Source organism: Pimephales promelas, chromosome 11 (genome assembly GCF_988280905.1).
Source record: "Pimephales promelas chromosome 11, fPimPro1.hap1.1, whole genome shotgun sequence".
Classification (NCBI taxonomy): domain Eukaryota; kingdom Metazoa; phylum Chordata; class Actinopteri; order Cypriniformes; family Leuciscidae; genus Pimephales; species Pimephales promelas.
Genome location: NC_142779.1, coordinates 19,036,371 through 19,060,507, shown reverse-complemented (window position 1 = coordinate 19,060,507; position 24,137 = coordinate 19,036,371). Strand labels below are relative to the sequence as shown.

Genomic DNA, 24,137 nt, shown 5'->3' with positions numbered 1-24,137 from the left:
CCATACTCCTAACAATTTTGACCTTAAGACCTCTTTTAAGGGTTAAGATGCTTTCTGAATTACTTTTTTCTTTACTAGGATTTGTTTTATTGAATTTTAAGAGTAAACGCACAAATTTCTAAGATTTTTCTTAGAATTTTGTCACAGGGAGCTACACTTTGCATTAATATTCTTTATGAATATGGGCCCAGATCTCTGCATAAAGACTTAGTGTAAAAGTAGCCTTAGGTAGCACAATGGTACAAACTTTGTCAGAAGTGAGCCTATAATGCCTTAAAATGCTCCCTTTGCAGGCATCTCACAGTTTTTGGAACAGAACTGGTCTCTCTTGTTTATGTGCATGCGTTTTTTTACGTGTTGCGTGTTGTAGTAATAATGACCCGATTCATCTCGCACTACAGAAGTATCACTCTGCATGTTTAACTGCTTACTAATTAGCAATATGATGTTCGCAAATAACATGGGTCACTTTAAACACAACTCAGAGTAAATGACTCAAATATGATGAGAAGCGTCAGTGATGAGTTAATTCACAGCGCACATGTTCACACAGAGATGCGCTCACAACACCCGGAGTCTGAAAGCCATTAGCAACCTTCAGCACATCATCACAAGCCGAGTGAATGCGAACAGACTAACCTCGAGAGCGTAATAAACAGCTATCCTCAAGGACATTACTCACTGGAAGAGCGTGTGTGCATACAGTCACACACAAGTACGAGCACGCCTCGTCTACGACATTAAGACATCTACAGTAAGTGGACAGCCAGACAAACATTTCCCGATTAGTCGTCCACACGAGCCTTTCATTAAGTGCTTCCTCGTAACGGCCGAGGAGGGCCAATCTCCGTCTCCATGGCCGTCTGGGGCTAATCAAATCTCACCGACTGTGAGGGAGAGCCATCCCGGACCCACCATTATCATTAATCAGTATCGCTATCTCTTCGGCACTGTGGTTAACGAACAATGTTAGGGCTCAAAATTCAATTTACTGCAGTTAGCAATTGGATCGGTGATCAATTGAGGCAGCACGAACATGAGGAATTGTCAGGTCCGGCTCCTGCACCCTTCCATTATAGGAATGTTCAGATGAGCTTCAAAATCCCATTTGTAAAAACTGGGTCACCACAAATGCATGGCATGATGGAAAAAAATCCCACTCTTTTTATCTACGAACTCTGGTGACAATTGCACATGAGGTTGTATGTCCGTGGTCGATATTAATTTACTGATGGTAAACAGTACCGAAAAACAAAACTCCTGAGTCACCCGCAGTGACTCACAGCACCAGGTTTGATTGCAAAATATTGAAAAAGCAGACTTTCATAAGGCAGAAATGTAATGCTACTATAAGACTTATGTATGTTTGTTCAAGTGTGTGTGTGTGGTAAATCATAGAGGATTGTTGCATTCATTCTGATTTACTCATACAGCAGTCAGCCTTGCTATTTCTGACCTGGAGGACACAAACACACACACTCTTCATCATCATCATCATCATGCCCCGGCTGCAGATGTTTCTCTACACCTGCTTTAATTTAAGAGACAAACAAATTACGTAGGCATTTATTCTGAAATAAAAGGATCACGTGTACATAGTAAAAAAAATTGAACAAATTAATCAAGATTCAATTTCACCATTAAACCAATTTGACAATTTTTGCTTTTTTTACTGCATATTATTGGGCACAATTCATCAATTTATCTTCTAGCAAAATGTAATATCTTTCTATGCCTCTCAAACAACATTCTTTTTGGCTGACGTCATGATGAATAACACTTACTTTTTATAACCCTAAGTTACTTTAAAGAAACAATTAATGTTCTGTCTGTCTGATAATAATGATGATGATGAGGATGAAGATAGGCACAAAGGATAAAATGGTAGCATATTTATTAAAATAATCATAATGGTTAACATTTTTAACATTATCGTTATTGATCCGATGAAAAAATTTGATCGGTGTATTAAAGCCAATAGATAATTTCCTTCAAATGTGCGCTGTTCACCATGATGGATTTTAATCGCTTGAAATATGATTGGAATCACTTCGAAAAGGAAAATACAGTTAAGAGTCAACATGTGCAGAGCAAGTCATACAGGCTACATAACATTAATGAGAACGCTACTGTAAAATAATGTTCTATAGAAATATTATATATATAATAAATATTCTTTGTGGGCCCGCTTTGTTGCAGAAAGAGCATGACCACTGAGTTGGGCTACACAGTCAAGTTCGCTTGTGCATTCACAGCCTTTAGTGCCATTGCAAGTTCTTATATTATGTTTATTTTGTGTATGTGTTATCATTAGTTAATAAAATGGTAACGCTTCCTTTTACAGTCCAGTTACCCATGTAAATACTATGTACTTATTTACTACAATTACAGGATAATAACCCTGAACCTACCCCTGTTCCATGTACTTACCTTATATTAGCCAGTACTTGCAAGTACACTGTAAGTACTGTACTGTAAAAGGAAGCGTTACCAATAAAATTTGTTTGTGTTTGCTCACAGTGCATTAACTAAAGCTAACACATCTTTTTCTATGTTGACAATTTTAAAATTAACATGAACTAGATTAATAAATCTTGTAGAAGTATTGTTCATTCTTTGTTAGCTCGTGTTAACCAACTAATAAATTAATTATAACAAATTAAACATTGTAAATTGTAGAAGAAAAGAAAAGAAAAGAAAGTCAGCCATAGGAGTGTCAAATTATTTTCTTCAGAATCTTACACTAGTACAAACTAGGGTACTGATTGTATGTTTGATTTGTTGAAGTGTTTGGGACATTTCACAAAGGAACTAAAAGGCTTATAGAATATATACACAAGATAACAAACTGGATACTAACAGATGTGATCTAATTAAACTGCTACACTGTCAACTAAATATGTTTGATTTGTTGAAGTGTTTGGGACATTTCACAAAGGAACTAAAAGGCTTTTACAATATATACACAAGATAACAAACTGGATACTAACAGATGTGATCTAACTAAACTGCTACACTGTCAATATTTACTCACCCTCATGGAACAAAAGAAAAATTATAATTCAGAATCTATTTATTATTATTTTTAATTACAGAATCTATTTATTTATTAATATTACTATTTATTTATTTATTATTACTATTATTGGAATCTATACACAGCTTTCCCCCTCCAAAAAGGTCTTAAAAGCTCTAAAAGTAGTAATGTGATCTCAGAAGACATAAGCACAGTATACATTCAAAACTTTAACAATAATGAACATGTAAGACAACATCTAACTGGACTTTACTGGTGCTATTGAAAGCATAAGTGCAGGTCAGCACAACACCTAAAGGTGGAATAGAAAACATGTAAAACGATGAATGGGGAATGTGAAATTATGATTCAGCCCTATTCATGGATACAATGATATTAGATTGTCTGAAAAGATATACATCCTACACAATGCAGAGACCTTTAGGAGAGGAGAAACGTCCATTACACACCCAAGGTGTTTACACCAGTTGATTGGTGTTGCCAGCTCTGGCAGGTTTAGACCATCATCATCCTGTATTGTCCAAAGAAAAGCCTGCAGAACTAATTTCCATGTGTTTCTCCGGGTTTTGTCCTGTTAGTATAATAGACATCAAGGGAATGAGAAGAACAGATGTGGCTCATTCAGCTTGGCATCTGCCTTTGCCAGCCTTACAGTAATCTCATTCTTGAGAAAGTCAAGGTGACCACACCAGCCAGGAAGAGAGGGAACAATTCATACAGGATATACAATTCTATTTGAAGGCAAATGAGGGCCTCTGGTTTTCTCGTTACGATCAGTAAAGTTCAAGAATAAATTAACCTGGCTTTAGGTAGCAATCACTTTAAATTCATAGAACATCTAAACACAACCCTTTAAGCATGCATAGATCATAAAAAATACTGCTCAAGGTTCTAGACAACAACAACATTTGACCATTTTTCCTGCCAATGCAACTAAATGACCCCCTTCTTCTTGGTTACGTGCTACCATCATCTGTTACGCATGGAAAACCTGAAAAGTGACCTTTTCAATACACACCACCATCCTTTCAAAAATTGCCTATGGATTGACTAACATTAACTGTAACAACTATGGTGTTTTAGCATTATGCAATATATTCGAAAAAAATCGCATGAAACAATGAGGGAAATGAGAGCTTAAAATTCAATTATGACAGCTGTGATTACAGTTTCTAAATGCTTTTATACAATATAAATGCTTCTAACCAGGAGGAGAAGCAAACACATAATTATAGAAAATTTCTAACAAAATGCTTTTATTGAGGCCAAAAAGGGTTTCTCTCGATCCCCAGAAAAAATACAAAACATGTTGTCAATCCATCATCTTCAAATCAAAAGCTGTTCAAAGAGAGGGTTGTTATGCCATATAAACTTGTATTCCAGATAAGATAACCCATAAAAAGACAGCCATAATCAGGAGAGAATTTGGAACCCATTCCAGCTCCCTGTTTTTAGAGATAGAAACTATTCTCAAATATGAAGTAGTTCTGGAAGAAAAATAGTACTAGACTTTTCTGTAAAATTATGGAACCTGTTCTTCTTTAGAAAAAAAATCTAGATATTTCATTTGATTTAGATTTGTATATTATGTTGATAAATATTATGTAATGTAGTACAGTATTTGAAAGTCATTTTTTTATTAAATGCTTTTTCTATTACATCGGTTTATATGACGTGTGTATAAAGAATAATAGCTTTGACTAATCATTTTCCAACAGATATGTGATGACTACCATTTTATGTAAAAAAAAGTTTGATATTCTTCCTAAAGTCGTCTTTGAATGTTAACACACATTTTAATGCTTTATGCCACTGAGTAGGCAATGGCATCAATTTCATTAGATAAAATAGCCCAAATTCTTCTCTATTGTATAAATATAATCCGGTGTGAAATTGTTTTTTGTGATACTAGATAGTGATGTAGATCAAAAATCTTTTGTCTTTGAGCACACTACACTTTTTCTCTGAATGAGACTATCATTTTTCTTTCTGTTAAAAATCAGTTTTGTTCAAATGCTCTCTGATTGTAGAAAAACAACCTTGTTTGTTAAGGAATATCAGATCATTCCCACTGTCAGAATATTTTAACTCTACATTAATTATTTCTATAAAAAGCACTAAATAAGATAAGTGATTATTGTTTTTTTGTTTTTTTCAGATGCATATTTATGAGAACATTTATTTTGTCTCCCAACTAAAAATAAATGATTTATTGTAAAATCTGTGTTTCTATTCGGACAAAATATGCAATATTGTTAACTGCCATTGCTCATAATTATTATTTTTCATGTTAAAAACTCAGTATCATTTTTACAGTATCAGTTTACACAGGTCTAAATCTCTCTCAACAACAAATCCCTCAAAAGCAAACATTCAGATTAAAAAACCATATTTGGATTAAACGCTCAACAGATTGGTAACAGTGAATTGGGGATTAGAACACTAGATCTATTGTACCAGCCAATTACTGCCAACAGAAACCAGATTACAAAAGCTTCAGGCTTTGGTATTCAAATGAAAAAAATGCATAATGGCCAACACAAAGAAACGTTCCCTAAATCACACATGGGGTAGATTTAATAACAGGTTGAAGTTTTTACATATCTAAAAAGAGTCTTTTAAATATTTTTTGTAGTTTATTTAAAGTGGATAACATGTCATTTGAAGTAAATATTCCATGTACTGTCTAATATAACATGAGTTATGAAAACTGAATGTATAATAATAATGTTCAATTATAACAAGGGCTGTCAAACGATTAACTACGATTAATTGCATCCAAAATAAAAGTTTGTGTTTACATAATATATGTGGGAGCACTGTATATAATTATTATATATATATATATATATATATATATATATATATATACACACACAATCATGCTTGTATAAGAAATATTTATGTATATACTGTATATAGATTTATATATAATTTATATTATATATATAAATATTTTATATTTAAATTCTATCTTTTTTCTTAAATATACATGCATGTGTGTGTATTTATATATACACACACAAAATAATTATACGCATCCACATATATCATGTCAACACAAACTTTTATTTTGGATGCGATTAATCGCGATTGATCGTTTGACAGCCCTAATTATAATACAAGAATTACACATTAAACCTGTAACTAACTGTAAAGTAACTAGCATGTACAGCATTTCTCACTGCCTGTTTAGAAATCTTGCTTAATCTAACCAGTTATCAATTCTTCAAATTTGAAATCAACTAAATTGGTATAATATTACTCTTTATAAAAGAACTGCAAGTCACATCTGCAGGTACGTCACAGTCACATCACAACCTCCCTCTCTTTCTCTCAGGATTGTCTACGCATTCAGTGCGGCCCCCTCCTGAGCAGTATGAACTGATCCTGTGATTATTCTCTGAGAGACTAATCCTCTGAGGCCCCTGCCATCCTCCTCCCCTCTTCAGACGCACTCCACTGGACACACAATTCTCAACTACTCAGCCTCAAAACTGTGAAAACTTTGCCTCAACAAAAGATACAGAGGAATCCTCCCAAAAACTCCCACCCCCACCCCCCCAAAAAAACAGAAAAATCACCCATCCTCGGCCTCCCCTAGCATCTCCCGTCACACCTCGAGAAGCAAAGGAGCGGAAAGCAGTCGCGTCCCAGGAATCCCGCTCAATATCCGCGGATTAGGGGCCAGGCCCCTCTCTGTGCCCTTCTCCTGGAGTCCCAACAGTCGCCGAAACCCACAAGGAAGAGACAATCAAATAAACTAAAGTTGAATCCTTTATGAGCTCATCGTCTTTAACCCCCCCTGCCAAGCCTGGCCAAAGTAGCCAAAAAGAGAAAAGAAAGCGCAAAGATGTGCTTAAAAAGACACACTGCTAAATACGGAACTGTCTCTGTTAGCATGAGTAGCAAGATCCAAAGAGACTTTGCTAGCGCATCTCTAAATCTGGTGCAACAATGGCTTTTATGACAAAAAATGTCTCTCCCAAAAGACACGTTTACCTTGTCTGAACTCATGCAGTATGCCTACGGCTAGTTCATTTGCACATTTAAACGTAATCGCATGCCATTCAAAGCACTCAGGTTGTTTTTGCCACTGTTTGTTTCGCACTGCTTTTACAAAACAATAAGCTAAATCATCTCACCTGGAAGTTATTCTTAGAGAAAACAAATATGCAAATGAAAAGTCAAGATACGTAGATGATCGATGTTTCAAGGAAGTTTGAAATAAATCCTGTAATTTTGTATGGGCAAATCCTAAAAGGTGAATGCTATACTGTCTTGAGAATGCACTCCAACAATGGCCACCGTTATTGTCAATCTTTTTGTCTGGTTCCTATTTTTACCTCTCTCGAGGGAATTGTACTTAGACTGCCGAATGCAGAAAAACCAGCATGGTTGGAGCTGTTTATCTAGCGGAGGGGCAGATGAACAGACTGTGAAGGGCTTGTTTGGTAGTCCCAGAGGGATGTTGGGTAACGGCAGGCTCTCCTGTGGGAGAGAGTATTTCTGTGTGCGTGGCCTGGTGAAGGTTACAAGCTCTCCCTTGTTAGCCCTGCTGGGTTTTGAAGGCCTTGTCTTCAGCTTCAGGGCTCTTCCATCGTATGGCTGATTCCAGCATGTACAGCCAGCTGTGAAAATACAAGCGCCACCCATGTTGAGCAGAGAGAGCTGATTCTTCCCCTACTGACACCCTCCCGTGTGACTGAAATGTTTTAGAAGCCATCTGTGGAAGCTGTGGACATACAATCGAAGGCTCTGACTAATATGGAGTTTATGGTCATGACCTCACACAACACATTTTTTGGTCATGCCACGTGAACAAAATATTTGTGAGGAGCCTCAAATGCCTTACTTACACTTCTTAAAACATCTTAAAAGTCAATATGAATGGCTGTTCAAAACTGATTTTACTTTCATAATTTTATGTACTGTACTTGAGTAACAAAATATACAAGGCGAAAAAAAATTGATTCAATGTTTAAAAGTGGGCACTTTTTGGAAGAGGTTTTTAGTTCAGTTACATTTTTTTTTAAATGTACGATTTTTTGTACGAACAATTCTAAAAAGAAGTCTGTTAAACTAATCAAGGCTACATTTGTATAAAAACATATACAGTAAAACAACTTATATTATTATAATTTAAAATAACAGTTTACATTTTAATATACTTTCAACACAATTTATTCTTGTGATGGCAAAGATAAACTTTCAGCAGCAACAGTCTTCAGTGTCACATGATCCTTCAGAAATCATTCGAATATGTTAAATTACAGTTCAAGAAACAACATTTATTATTATTATTATTATCAATAAAAAAGTGGTACATTTTCCCAGGATTCTTTGATGAATAAAAAGTTCAAAAAGAACCATTTATTTTAAATTAAAGAATAAAAATTAAAGGTTTTTGTAACATTACACATGCCTTTACAGTTGTTGTTCAAATTAATGTGTACTTAAAGTAATGAGTATGTACAGTGGCCATTTAAAAAGTCATAATTAGTTTTTTGTTGATTTTACTTGGATACAATGAATCTAAATTCACAAGTGTCACAAATGTGACTTCAGTTTTCAAAAGGGTCTGAATACTTTTAGAGTTACTGCAAGTTATATAAGCTCAACCTGCTCACATTTAGGAAGTCTGTGCAATCTTCCGTCATTTTGTCTGGAACAAGGCTTTTGCTATATTCAAATCCCACCTTAATTAAAGCTCTTTTGTTATAGTAACCCTCTAATCTCCATTTAGCCACATCACCTGCACATATTGTTTAGACTTACAGGCCAGTATCCTGTTTGTGAACACTGGTTATCTACATCCTGGTGCAGAGGATTTGTGGGATACAACAAACAATAAGCTGAAGGCATAATTTTCTGAAGACCATTGCAAATGGTGCTTTTCAGTGCAAAAGCCACCACCACAATATTTTGGTTCTGTGGGTGGTTGCCCGGGAATTGCTATGAGGTTGTGAAGGTGTTCTAAGTGGAATCATCAAGTGGTTATATTGTTTCTATGGTTTTCTGTGTGGTTGCTTATTGGCCCAAGTCAAATATGTCCGCCTACAATGATATTCTGATTCCTAGATATGGCTCTGTTCCCTCTTTCAAATGTAGAATTTTGCCTGTTTTATATACCACCAGGCAAAAAATAAAATAAATAAAGGGTACAAGACACATGATTTGAGGTATCAATAGCACAAACAGTCCAAGACAAGATATATGCTGAAGTTTCATATTTTGGGTGAGAGGTTTTGAACAACTACCAATGCTAAGTATGAGTAATAGTAGTGCTGCTTGCCTTAGCAAAAAGCACAACTAATGAAATGCGTTTGAGGGAATGTATTTCACAAAGTAAAATGGCAAGACTCATGAAGTCATTAAATTGACTCATGCAAGATTATTATTGGAGTCATGTATGTAAATCTGACCACAGGGAAGAGAAACTGAGGGAGCAGTGTGGTTCATATCAGGCCTGGAGGAGATGAGACCTGTACGAGATCTGAGCATCAGCAGCCGTGAGTTTTATTGGAGTGATGTCAACGCCCCTCTTCAATTGATTGGCTAGAGGAGGATCTAGAACTAGTGGTCCAATTTACAACCAATGGTGATGCTAAAGCCTGCCCTGATTTACAATAAACTTGAACTACAAACTTTGAAAAAGCAAGAAACGTTAAAAGTCAGGCAACACAAACTTGTTTCATCATTTGAAACACTATCACCCTTCAGCACATGCAGAGACAAACAAATTCATTTTTGTATTAATATATTTATTTTGCTAAAAGAAAATGACAGGCAAGATGTAAAGAATTCAAAAAGGTGAAGTGTTTTTCATTTTCTGACAACAAAGTTAAAACTTTCTAATTACAATTAATGGTCTTGTTTCTACAACTTTCACTTAGGAGCAAAAATCTGCCTATAAACTTGAAAGAAAAAAGATTTGACATTTATCATGATAATTATAGATACTGACTGATATGATTTTTTTTTTTTTTTTTGGCCATATCGCCAAGCCCTAACAGTGAGTGTCAGATCATATGTCTGTTTTGTGGATTGTCAGTTTTGTGACATCAATTAATTGATCACTTTAATTTGTTTTGTTTATTTCAGTTAACAGTACAAAGGCAATGCTACGGGCTGCTTTTTGAGAGGCTCTTTCCATGACATGGCATGATATTGATTAGTTCACACACAGGTTTCAATCGGCTTTGTAATCCGCTGCACCAAAGCTAAAAAAAAAAATTGGTTCCCAGAACTCTTCCTTTAACCGAGTAGCCAAGGAAAAAATTCTCAACTTTACCTAAAGAAGTCTGTCCATCCACAGAAGTCTTTATCTGCAGAAGGAGGGTTTAATAGCTGCTAAAGGTGGGCTGCCAGTCTTTCTTGACCCAAATTCACAAACTCACTAAGCTATGGAGAACGAAAAAGAGAAAAAAGAGAGAGAGAGAAAAAGAGAGGGAGGGATGAAAGCATGCATGCTGGAAAGAAGGAGCGGGTTAGAGGAAAAAGAAAAGACGTGATCTTTCATGGCAGACGGCTGAACCTTCTCCCTAGGCAGAGTTTAGCAGAGGACCTGGCACTCTGAGATAGGCTGTATTCAGTCCTGGTTCTTTTCTCGTCCACCCATTCGATTCATTATTACGCCACCTTGACACATTGGCAAGAGCCCGGTGCAGACTGAAACAGAGCTGCACTAATGGGAAGGAGGGCCATCTCCATTTACAGAAAACCTACCCAGACAAAAACCAGCTTGAGCATTCAGGATTCTTTACACAAGCCTTCATCGAATATCTTAAATTGTATGATATGAATAGAAAAGACGTTTTCTTGCAGAAAATTGCATATTAAAAGCATTACATTTACATCTATTTACTTACCAGATGTTTTTATCCAAAGCAACTGACAAATGATCAATAGTATAACACGAGTGATTCATCACAAATCAGGATGATCGGTTTAGGTTAAATTTCAAGTAAGAATGTGTGTGTGTTCTCAATTCTTCATTCAGCATCTAAAAGGCCACTGCAGGAAAGATTCAAACACAGTGCCTGTCATTTTCTGTATTTCAAAACCTTCAGCTGAAGCCTTCATTTCTCAAGACATGACATCAAAAAAAGTGTTCTTCTGAGAGCAGAGCACATTGAGCAGGGCAGAGCGCCTATCAAAGCTGTTCCATCATGCATGGCAGACTCTGCTCTAATCCTATTCGCATCTCATTGGTTGGCCGGCCATAGAGAGGACAAGATAGGAGCTTTGTAGGACCCCAGGCTAATGCGCTGGCTGAAGATATTGCCAGCAAGGCTGGTGGACTGGGAGAACTTTGTAATGCTCGCCACACTCACTATATGTTGAGAAGTGACCACAAACTATGATCTTAAAAGTTTTGACTACTGGCGACAAAGCTATCGATGCTATCGCCATACCTTAGACAGCAGCCAGCTGTTGTAACTTGGCTAGAAAGAACATTAAAGAAATAAAAAAAAAGTAATGAAACCTACTGTATATCATATTAGATTATACTTATATTCAACAAGAACATTAAAATTGATAAAAAAAAGTGACTTAGTAAATTAATTATTTATTTGAAATCGGTTTCAAATAAATGCTGTTGGTTTGAACTTTATTCATCAAATGTATCACATTTTCATGTTTTATGTAAATATTTAATATTTTTATATATTGTAATGCTATTCTAAAATATTACTGTTTTTACCATATTTTTGAAAAAAAAAATGCAGCCCTAGTGAGCATTAGACTTTTATTTTTAAATACATAAAACAAATTATAAAAACTGTGGCGTATCCTATAGGTGTAAAGATACACTCGATACAAATCGTGACACTGAACACACGATTCAAAACTATCGCAATATAATATATACATTTTATTCAATGTTATATATACAGTAGTAGTGTAATGTAGTAATGTCACTGAAACTCCATAAACTTAAATTTTTTCCTTACGTAGTACTCTCGCTTTTAATGCAGATTGTCTCTCTTACACAGACATGTCACACATGCATAGACTCTCCCAGTGTTCGCTATGTCCCGCCTCTCCTGCTATTAATCCACTATACATAAGAATAAACAATATAAAATGCTTTGAGTAATCATACTATATTTTGTGATTAAAAAAATTAAATAAAAATCACAACATCCTTTGGATGAGACGTTAAACTGAGGTCCTGATCTCTGTGGTCACAAAAAAAATCCCTAATTTGCTCAGAGGCCTCTGTCCATAATGGCCTCCTAATCCTCAACCATATACATATGGATAAAAGTGTAATCGCAAATCATATCGTTTACATTAAAGATATCACCACTTTTATATCTTAATATAACATTATATTTTTACACCCCTACTAGTATATCCTATGCGTAGTGAGTGTACTGACAAAACTGTTTTTGTTTAATGTCATGGATGTCTGACATGTGCTTGACACATCTGCTGGCTACAAATGTCTTATCGCTGAACTTGTAGATAAGAAGGTGAACACATGCCCTTGTGATTATGGTAAACCCCCATCTTAAATCAAACAGCCACAAGGAGCTCTTGTCCATTTTGATATTGTGTCTGGTTACATCCAAGCTGCATTACTTTGAAACGTGATGGTTATTTCCTGCCTCTGTTAGGTACAGTGTACCAGTCAAGAGCCATCATGCAAATGGAACCGTGAAAGATACCAGATCTTCCACTCTGAGAAGTGAGATGTGTCCAGGGCACTCATGTTTGATCTTTTCAGCTCTTTGATTCAGGTGGTGCGAAACCTTTGCCATCATATATGCGGGTACTTTTACGGGCCCATATCCATTAGTGGTTATTTACATTCCAGCAGGGCTGCTGTAGGTGTAACTTAAGTCGTTGTGTAGAAGACCCATTAAAAGCATCCCTGGGATACGTCACCATCAAGATCTCTCCTCACAGAGCAAGGTGACGGCTTGAAAATGCAGTACTTTGTCTGTAAACAAAGACCAATTTAGTCTGGAACAAAGTTCTCTATTTTTTTCCATTCTTTTCTACACTATTGAGGGGGCAGGTTTGCTCTGACAATGGGCGGAGAGGCATATAGTTAGCCAAATTAAGCACTTCCAGTACCATGGAGTATTATATGGCAGACTCGTGCAGCACAATATCATTATTGATTCTTCTTTAGCTCTCAAACTCCCCGTTCCCGCTTGCTGGAAAATAACTTAGTTACGGTTCTGATGAAGCTCTCCCTGTATACAGACAGACACCTCATGCAAGGGAAAACCATTTCCATGACAACCTACCTGAAAAATGCTGTCTTTCATAAGAGAGATTAAAACCTTTGTCAGAGTTAAGTATTCCATCTCTCAGATCCAATAGAATTAGTACGTGAAGTGTAATAAAATGGGTGGGGAGGGAGACTGAGCTATCAGATGAGGTAAATCGAGCTCCTTGCTTTCTCCTGCACCTTAGACTTGAGAAGAAAACACAAGGAACACTGCCAAGAGCTGCTAAATCTATTAATAAACTGATATGATTACTTTGGAAACTGGTGACCTAAACCTAGGTCATTTGAAATGAACATCCAAGTTGTGAAAAGCGAATAATCACACTGCCCTGAACCAGCCAGGAAAATGTCGCATCTGAAACTGTGCAATATCAGGGTATGAATATTATTTAAAGTTAGACTGTGGGGGAGTGGGGTGGAATAAGACTCCCTTCCTGCCATTGTTCGGACTGACTGCGGATTAATCCTCCCATCAGAGCAAGTCAAATGCAATTACGGCCCACTCTTTCAGAATAGAGTTGGTGGCTGATCGCACACTTAGTTTTCCAGCGGGTCAATTTGTCTAAACCCTTCTTAAGTGCTTGTGCTCAGTAAGCTCTCTCAATACAGGTGCTGAGGACTTTCTTTAACCTCCAAGCAAACTGATAGACCAAAACTTTGTTTTCTTAAAACATGATTTCACGTTATTTGAAGTCAAGGATTTAATGCTATGGAAGCTTGTTTCCGCCATTGAATAAAAAATATAATAAAGAATTGTGACTTTTTATCTTACAATTCTGACTTTTTTTCTCACAATTCTGACTTTTTTTCTCACAATTGCGAGTTTATATCTCACAATTCTGACTTTATTTCTCAGAATTGCGTGATATAAAGTCGCAATTGCGAGTTATAAAGTCAGAATTGTGTGTTATAAAGTCAGAATTGCGAGATATAAAGTCAGAATTGCGAGATATAAAGTCGCAATTCTGAGAAAAAAAGACAGAAGTGTGACTTTTTTTCTCACAATTGCGAGTTTACATCTCGCAATTCTGACTTTATAACACATAATTGCGAGTTTATATGTCGAAATTCTGACATCTTTTCTCAGAATTGTGAGATATAAACTCGCAATTGCGACTTATTAGGCCAATTTTTTTTCCCCCATCAGAATAGTTTAAATCTCACAATTCTGACTTTATATCATGCAATTCTGACTTTATATCTCGCAATTGCGACTTTATATCACGCAATTCTGACTTTATGTCTCGCAATTCTGACTTTATAACTCGCAATTGCGACTTTATATCACGCAATTCTGACTTTTTATCTCGCAATTCTGACTTTATAACTCGCAATTGCGACTTTATATCTCGCAATTCTGACTTTTTATCTCGCAATTGCGACTTTATATCACGCAATTCTGACTTTATATCTCGCAATTCTGACTTTATATCTCGCAATTCTGACTTTATAACTCGCAATTGCGACTTTATATCACGCAATTCGGACTTTTTATCTCGCAATTGTGAGAAAAAAAGTCCGAATTGTGAGATAAAAAGTCGCAATTATTTATTTTATTTTTTTATTCAGTGGCGGAAACAAGCTTCCATATAATGCTGCTTGTTGTAACAGCAGAAGTCAATCAATAATTTGATGGGGTTTTTTAAACACATAATTGTTTGTTTATTTTTTGACTCGTAAAACAACGTATTTGAGATTTCAGTTGTTTTGTTTTGGTTTTTTGTTTTTGTTTTTCAATTTCATTAGCATTTATTTTAATTAACACAAATACCTAAAATACCCAAGCATACCTAAAATGTTGCCTGGTCTGATGAGTCTCGATTTCTGTTGAGACATTAAGATGGTAGAGTAAATAAACAGAATGAGAACATGGAGCCTTCATGCCCTGTTACCACTGTGCAGGCTGGTGATGGTGGTGTAATGGTGTGGGGGATGTTTTCTTGGCACACTTTAGGCACCTTAGTGCCAATTGGGCATTGTTTAAATGCCACAGCTTACCTGAGCATTGTTTCTGACCATGTCCATCCCTTTATGGCCACCATGTACCCATCCTCTGATGGCTACTTCCAGCAGGATAATGGACCATGTCACAAAGCTCGAAACATTTCAAATTGGTTTCTTGAACATGACAATGAGTTCACTGTACTAAAATGGCCCTCACAGTCACCAGATCTCAACCCAATAGAGCATCTTTGGGATGTGGTGGAACAGGAGCTTCGTGTCCTGGATGTTCATCCCACAAATCTCCATCAACTGTAAGATGCTATCCTATCAATATGGGCCAACGTTTCTAAAGAATGCTTTCAGCACCTTGTTAAATCAATAATTTTGTGTGAATGTGTCAGTCAAATCGATGTTGTCCGCTATCTGAATCGCGTCTCTCTTTGTGCACGTCCTTCGGGTGTGTTCGGCTGGGCACAGATAATAGCATGCAAGTTGTACCAAAATTAATTAATATGCAGGAAACTTATCAATTTGATGGCAAATCCACTTACCAGGAAACTTATCAATTTGCTAGAGAATCCAGAAAACTTCAAACTACAATCAACTAATCACTAGTGGCTACAAAAAAAGAGACTGCAACCGGACCCAAGCAAAAACAAGGATAATATTGGAAGGACATTACATGTACGCAATGCTTGCTTACGTTGTTAACATTTACAATTTTTGAACAAAGTATAATTTGCACGGTTTTGCGTGATAAGATAACTTACAAGCAATTGTTAGATTTAATCAGCACGATTTACTTCAATGTCAGAACCAGAATAAAAGTGGATGTTTCTTACTAGTTCAGATGACATTTTCCAGTGAAAATCCTTATGTATGTCATACTCTGTGATTCTGAATGCCAGTATCCACACCAGCGTGGTAACTGACAGTCACACAGCACACTCTCCTACTCTCATCAAACATTGTGTTCATCCGCACAACTCGCGTAAACTTTATAATTCCACGAATGACTGCAATTGCAGATTTCGAACAGAGATGGCGACAAAGTGGAAAACGTCGGACTGCAGGTTTAAAACAAGAAATAAATAATGTTTTAAAAAGCATTTTCTGTTTTCAACCAAAAAAGCATCCAGAAATTGTTGGTTTCAGCCCTAGAATTTTTATTTTGGTGCATACCTACTTTTTGTTCGTTTTAAAACTTTTCCAATTATGGTGTCGTAGTTGTTGCATAGTTATCACTTGTAGTGTCCTCGTAGAGGTAACAACAAAAGCCTTAACAATTTGATTACCAAAAAAAATACTAAACTGTGCCATAACAAACTAGGTTAATCAGTCAAGAAATATTTAGTTTCTTTAATTGACAGCTATTCGAAAAGTTTGCGTAGGAATATGATTTATCTGGCAATTATTTACTCATTAGCAGGCACTGAAAAAAACGTGTTTAATCAGTATGCACTTTAGTTTTACAAAGTGCAATTATATCAACCTTCTCAGGCAAAATTTGCTCATTATAATCTGACAAAACATTCCCGAGAATGTTCTTTAAGTAAGTGAAGGGACAGAGGCTGTACACCACAGACAAAGAGAACTTGCTTCATTTTGAGATTGCCAACACCACCCGAGCGACAAAAAAAAGTGACTTTTCTTCAGGAGACTATAAGGAAAAAAGAAAGATGAAAGAAAAGGAGACAAATGGAAAGGTGGAAGGCACAGTGTCTCACTAAACGTAGTGATTGAAGCAGCTTTAGAGTACTGTCAGATAATAGGATCAGATTGCAGAGGCGTGTGAGGTGCTTGCAATTTCGCCCCCTCCCTCCCTCAGGACCACATACAGAGGCTCCCTACAATTACTTTAAACAGCCTCTGATGAGAGGGAAAAAAGCAACATTTAGTTTCATTAACATCGCTACCATCCTCCTTTTCTACGATTATTGAATGTCGCCACAGACCAGAGGATAAGTGGGGAGAGAATAAAAGAAAATCATCACAATTAAAGAAAATGACAAGTCTATGTCTGAATAATGGCATTAATTTTCTGAACAGTCTCAAAAAAAATGATGAAATAGATCTTTTTGTTTCATTTCTATTTAATTTTTTACACTAGAGGTAATTTAGACCAGGTTTTCATGTTATCATGGGGAGGATACTTTTTCTATAGAAAATGGCATCTAGACCTGTAGCGATTTCAGTGAAAAAAAGAACAGGCAGTCGATTCATAGATAAATATATATATATATACTACCTGAGAATGATTTTATCTATGAATTGACTGCCTGTTCTTATATATATATATATATATATATTTATTTATTTCATATATATACAGTATATATACTGTATATACACACACACGTATATGTGTATCTCTCTCTCTCTGTATGTATATATGCGTGACGCGTCTATATGTGTATGTGTGCATGTATGTGTGTGTTACGGGTGTAATATATACGGTAGGTTTTATATATAAATTAGGGGTGTAACAATATATCGTGCCACAATATATCGCAATAAAAAAATGCAACAATACATATCGTTGATAGTGACAATATGTATCGTGGATAGTCCCCCCAAAATAAAAATTACTGTGTAAGTTTTAGTGACAGTACTACATTGAACTACTATATATAAATGTTGATTATAATGTATAATAATGCAATGTGGTAATATTTGTGGGTGCTGATAATGCCAAATGTCTGATGTTATCAGTAAAAAGTGGCTGACACCATTTCAAATACGTATCTAGTCAGTGGAAGCGTGCAAGCATATTCATCTACAAGAACTCAGTAATTTTAGCTTCAGAATCATGAATATGTTTATTCTGGTGTCACCATTGTCCTTGGGTTACAAGCACCAAGTCCAAGCCTATTCATTTAAACCTACAATGTAATACCAAATTTGGCATTTTAATCAAAAGTACATTTTTTGTTAACCTTTTACCATATGTCTTAGAGTATCGCAATAAAAATTGTATCGTGAGTTCAGTATTGTGATATGTATCGAATGATATGTATTGTGTATATACACACATACATAAAATAGGAAAGTCAACTGTGCATGAGATGCAATGACAGACTGAAAAACAATGCACACCACAGGTGAAACTCTAGCATTACTACTTAAATTCTGGACTCTGAGTGGTGGTGTGGAGGCTGAATATCTCCTTGGGAATAAAAGATTTCTTCCATTGCATCTGTTGATGAGTTCTCTTGTGTAGATCCACAGGCATTGATAGCTATTCTTCAATGAACAATAATCAGAGAGGAGTTAGGATACAATTTAGAACAGAGAGAACAAAGAATCTGTGTGGGTGACGTTAGCGTCTTTTCCAGCGTGGCTACAAGCACTAGACCTTTATATAGTCATAGAAAGTTTGAGTCTGCGAGGGTATTATCTATCCAGACAGATCATAAGCAAGCACAGTTCTGGAAAATGTCTGTAATTTAACGCTCATTTGAAAATGCATGCAAATGTATGCAGATTTTTCCACCAACTCGCTCCTTTTGTTTTTAAACCTTTGGTCTACAAATACTGCAGGGAAGCATTGGCACGGAGCTTAAAAATCACAGAACGTCATTTAAGTGGTTCTGATTTGGCCTTTCCAGGAAACCCTTCACTTTTGCTTCGGCAGCTTCATGGTTGCAGTTAGGATGGTTTGATATTTGTCACCCAGTTGTGAATTTTACATGAGATTCTTCCTCTGTTCTGCCATAATCCGCTGCTGTGAGTTGACAGACATCAACATTATTCGACTGTTATTGGTTGCATGATCGCATGCAAATATTGCATGACTGATTATGTAAGAAGTAGGATTGCTGGGGCTCTGATGTCTCTTCAACAAAGAATGAAAGGCTTCTTGTCCTGTGATCCCTCAGGGATGATCTCAAAGGTCGACCCCTCACCGACCTTTGGGCTAAAGGGTCAAGAAAGTAATCATGATTATTGATGACAAATTACTAGTTTCGTTAAAACTGATGCCTCCAAGCTCATCTCCTAATGTCCATCAATGTCTGCTCCAATCGCTTCATCGGTTTCTCTCTTGCTCCCACCACCAGACTTGCAGCTGTTCTACCCTGTGATTGACAAGGAGCCACAGAGCGAGGGGGAGTGACTGAAAAAAATAAAAGAAATGTGTGAGCACTAGTCCGTGCATATGAAACCCACTCACAAGCCTTTGGGTTTTTCCATTGAGAGTAGGCAGCATGAAAGCTCACCCACACCTACAGTCTGAACCCACAGCTAATAAGCAGCTCTTCTTAGGAAGGCTCGGCTGAGGAAATCGATCGTGAAATGGCCCTTCTTCTACCAGGCAAGTGATGGTCTGGCATTTACATAGAGAGAAGGAGCCTTGTTCTTCTTCTTTTGTCCCATACTTAAGAAAGACTTGCTCTCAAACATATGGCCCAAACCCCAAAAATTCAGCCAAACTAAGTCACGAAAAAAAACTGGGACACTCCCTCACATGCTGCTCAGAGCAATTACAAAAGTGGGCAAGGGAAAAAAAAAAGAATATACCTGTGAAAGTAAATAAGATGCTTAAATCCTGAAGTTAAACAGGAGATTTATAAAAATCTGCAGCACACGTGATTCCAAACCCCTGCAACAAAGGACAATTTGTGTAGAAGACGATTCAGCCCAGGGATCAAGATACCCAGACTGAACCACAAACATTAAGGAGGAGAAACAAAAGAATGGATGAGATAAGAGACTATAGTTCTTCAAGTTAGTCAACTGTGTAAGTAGAAGGCAACTGGACTCCATATTAAAGCCTTGGCCAAGAAGAGTGACTGCCATTTGCAAATACCATGTTAGGCACCGAAGAGTGTACAAACAGTCAATATAGTTAGTCAATAATAGTCAATCCTCAAAATAGTCAATAAGTGCGTTTACTTTAAAAGTTTGATTTCAGTTGGACTGAAGCAATAATTCATATTTATAGGCCATATAAAAACTGTGTGTGAAGTTACAATAATGCAATTGTAATTCAGCTTAAAGCTTAAAACCATCCCATCCTGGTTCAATGTAGTGCTCTCCTGACCTGGCATATCATTGACAAGTTGTTGTATGTTGCACCATTAATTCTATTCTCTAAATCAAACTTTTAAAGTAAACACAATTATTGACAATATAGGTATTCTAAAAAGAATTAAATAATTTGTATTCAATTCAAATGCCTAACAGGAAGTTGGAATATAATTTGAACTAAGTGGAATTGACTGAATTCAGAAAGTTCTACAGGTGGCAAATGACTAAGTCGGAATTGTGCACAACTGTCATTTAAAAAAGACAAATCATTGTATTAGTCCAACTAAAAATTAAACCTTTAAAGAGGATGTAAACACACCAAAAGATGAGACTGTCATTTCTCATGCAAACACAAATCATCAACCAGACTGCAAATTCACCAGTCTCATTTGTGACAACAGGGAGGCTGACAGGTTTTTACGTTTTCACTGATCACGTACAAGCAAAAAAAAAAAAAAAAAAAAAAAAAAAAAAAAAAAAAACTCGGTGAAGACATTACATCATATTATGTCCTAAAATTACTTTATGGAGGCTTTCTAGTGGGAGGGCTAGGTGACCTGAAGAGGGGGAGGAAGAGGAATATTGTTTGTGGGGCAGGGGCGTAATCATTGGCTCCCAGACCCCATCTGGACGAACGGCAGCTTTAGTTCCACAAACTTCAGACCATGACTGTCAAAAAAAAAAAAGTTAGCCCTCCATGTCACGCTTGATCAGAGCCCTGAAATTTGCCCATTCTCCTCAGCTAATGAAACCAGCTCTCGTCCCCACCCCTCCCCTCCCCGCATCCGACCCTCTCAGACTGAGTAGAGCAGGCATGCGGGCTGCCGTGTTCATTACCAGAACACAGGAGTCGCCACAAAGACCGCCATGCTGAGGACACAATGGGATGGGGAGGAAGCCAGGCTTGCCCAGAGTCAGGACTGTGTGCAATTTTACTCTATTATCCCTGCGCCCGTAGCCACAGGGGCGATGCAGTCCTCTCTTTGATTCCTTTCCCTCCCCCTCCACCTTTCCATCTCCTTCATTCCGCAAGAAAGAGACACAGCTGTCCCTTCTTTCTCTACTCTCAGATGTATTAACACCTACAGAGATAAGGCGGATGAGGGACAGGGGGTGACAGCTCGGTGATGATCCAGACATGCAGTGCACTGCACGGGAACAACAAGCTGTTACCATGGTGAAATTTCTGACTGACACTGGCTGTGCGAAGAGCGAATTAACCTGGCCATTCAGGATAGATTGTCTGATCTGAAGTGCACTAAGTAGTTGGATAGGGATTGACTTAATTGATTAGATGGTCTTGAGACAATAGCCTGTACTGATCTTTCTATTGCAGAGGAGTCTCATTCTAAGCACTTTTGATAGATCTGTCATTGATTTGACTGATCAGAATTGACAGGGGAGAGAGGTCAATTGAGTGTTCAATGAATATTTAATCATGCACCTGAAGTGTTTTGGCCAAAAGGACAGAGAGAGAGATCGATGATTCTTTAAAAGATAGCTGAGGGCTTAGTTGAGTCTCAAACAAAAGATGTTGTACTACAAATTTATGACCTTCAATATTTGGAAGCTGAAAACTTAAAGTTTCAAACACTTCTATTAATCTCTTCATTTAAATATTTCAGTTTCGTCTTAACATCGGCACCCAGAAACATCTCAGTAGCATGAGCAGCTCCCCTGCTTTGAACTGGGGATGATGATGATTGCAGACGGCACTGTTGTATTCACTTTGGCTCTCTGAACACTATCAGTGAGAAATGAGGTAGTAGTAGTAATATAGAAGTACATTATTATTAATATAATGAAGACTACAAGGGCTGAGTGCACTTATATATAGCTATGATTTATAAAAAATTAAAATTAAAAAGTTAAGGACCAATCACATCCTAATACCTGGTTCAGACCACACAATATTTTTGCCTGTTACGATAGTCAAACATGTCAGACTACACTCAGAGGCTTAGTAAATATCAGAGGCTTAGTAAAAAAAAAAAAATATTCAGAGGGTTAGTAAATATCACAGTAATACTTAACTTTATTAACTTAATAAATTCTCTGAATATCATTTACTTGATGGTTTGAGTTGAACATACCAAAATAATTGACTAAACATCCAACAGTTAAGTGTGTCAAATTTACAGTTATATAAATATTTTTTTTTCACAAAAATAATTTAATATTTGACTAACCAATTAGTTTTTTAATATACTTGGTATATTTGTGAAATTTCTAGCAAAATATTTGAGAATGAATGGAGATATAAACTGATCTGTTTCAAGGACCACAAAATGGTAAATGGACTGCATTTATATAGCGCTTTCACACACCCAAAGGCCACCAAAGCGCTTTTTATTCAGCTGGGGTTAGGAGTCTTGCCTATGGAAACCTCGACACTTGATCAGGTGGAACCAGAAATTAAACCACCAACCTTCTGGTTTGTAGACAACCTACATGAACCACTGAGCCACTGCCGCCCCACCACAAATATTACTTAATTAAGAAATTGAGTAAGTTTGCAATGCACCCCTTCCCCACCCACAGAAGTGCCGACAACTCAACACTGGTTCGGTTCGGTTGAGTGAGTACAGGCTGTTTGAAATCTCTTCAGTCTCCAGAACAGTTCTCTATTCCCAGCATCGCAGAATTGGTGCATTTCCTCTGTGAAATTCAGGATTGTGTAGGTTTTATTTTATCTATAAAATCATTACTGTGCTTTAAATCCTTTTATTTAATGTAAAGCAACATTGAAACGGCTGATGCCTTGCATAAAACACACAACTTTATTCCCAAAAGATAATTAATATAATTAATTTGGATGATAAAATGTCCTCTGTTTGTTAATTGGCAGGCGCAGCATCTTTCGCCTATGAGCGAAATGAAGGATGGATGGCGATCTGAAGTTAGAAGTACACCCACTATGATTCTTCCGTCCCAAAGCAGAGTTGTTTGTGAATCATCATGACACTTTACATTAAACAGATCAGCCATGTATTTGGACCATAAACTCTAATCCAACCAAATTCCTCAAGAGAACATATGAGACAATTCCTGAATTAGACATAGGAATAAAAAAGGGGCCCAGAGGCTGAATGTCTGAGGCGGCAAGAGACGCTCCACTCAAAGACCGTTACGAGGCATCACCTAGATTATATCACAGATATCAATTTTCAGAGGGGGCCATCGTTCAGTCTACAGGGACAGTGAGACGGCGGTGAGTGGGGCAGGACTGCAGAGATAAGAATCGTTTTTGTCTCTGAGTGGTGACCTTAGTTTGTGGGTCAGCTTGGAGGGGAAAGAATAGAGCGAGAGATCTCTCAAGTGAGAAACGTGTTGTGAAGAGAGCCATGCTGTTCTGGGGAGGGGTTCCAGGTTACCACCAGGGGTAGAGAGAACTGGTGTTAATTGGAAACTTGAAGGTCCTTTGTAAAGCATTTCTTCAGCCAATGCCTCTTCCCCAGGTTCATCCACCCTTAACGACAGGAGGGCAACACCTGGCCCCCATAAAAGCTGCCTGAGAGATTAATCGAGAGACTTGAGCTCTCAACACGCAATCTGTATGCCCTTGCACCCAAGTATTGTGTCGCATATAGGCTTCACATTAAAGAAAGACCAGGAAATGGCTCTCCAGGTCCTTAGAGAGCTGTCACGGTTATGGAATTTCTGTGAAATGTAGAGTGGCTCAATAGCACGATATGCGGTATTACCATTTATTTATTTAATTTGTATGCATTTGTTTCTATATAAATAAAGTTTACGATGTGGGCAGCATGGACAAAAACGAGGACATTTTCAGTCAGCTTTCACTCAGCGCGCACAATGTTACGACAACGGATTTGAGTGAGTCATTAAACCGTTCATTCAACGAACACGTTCAAAAAA

The 24,137-nt window shown here is 37.0% G+C and overlaps 1 protein-coding gene across 3 annotated transcripts in view; it reads right to left on the bottom strand.

Annotated features, from left to right (window-relative positions):
* The window catches only part of macrod2 (mono-ADP ribosylhydrolase 2), a 618,043-nt gene that overhangs the window by 551,945 nt on the left and 41,961 nt on the right, over nt 1-24,137 (bottom strand). The window lies entirely within an intron of this gene.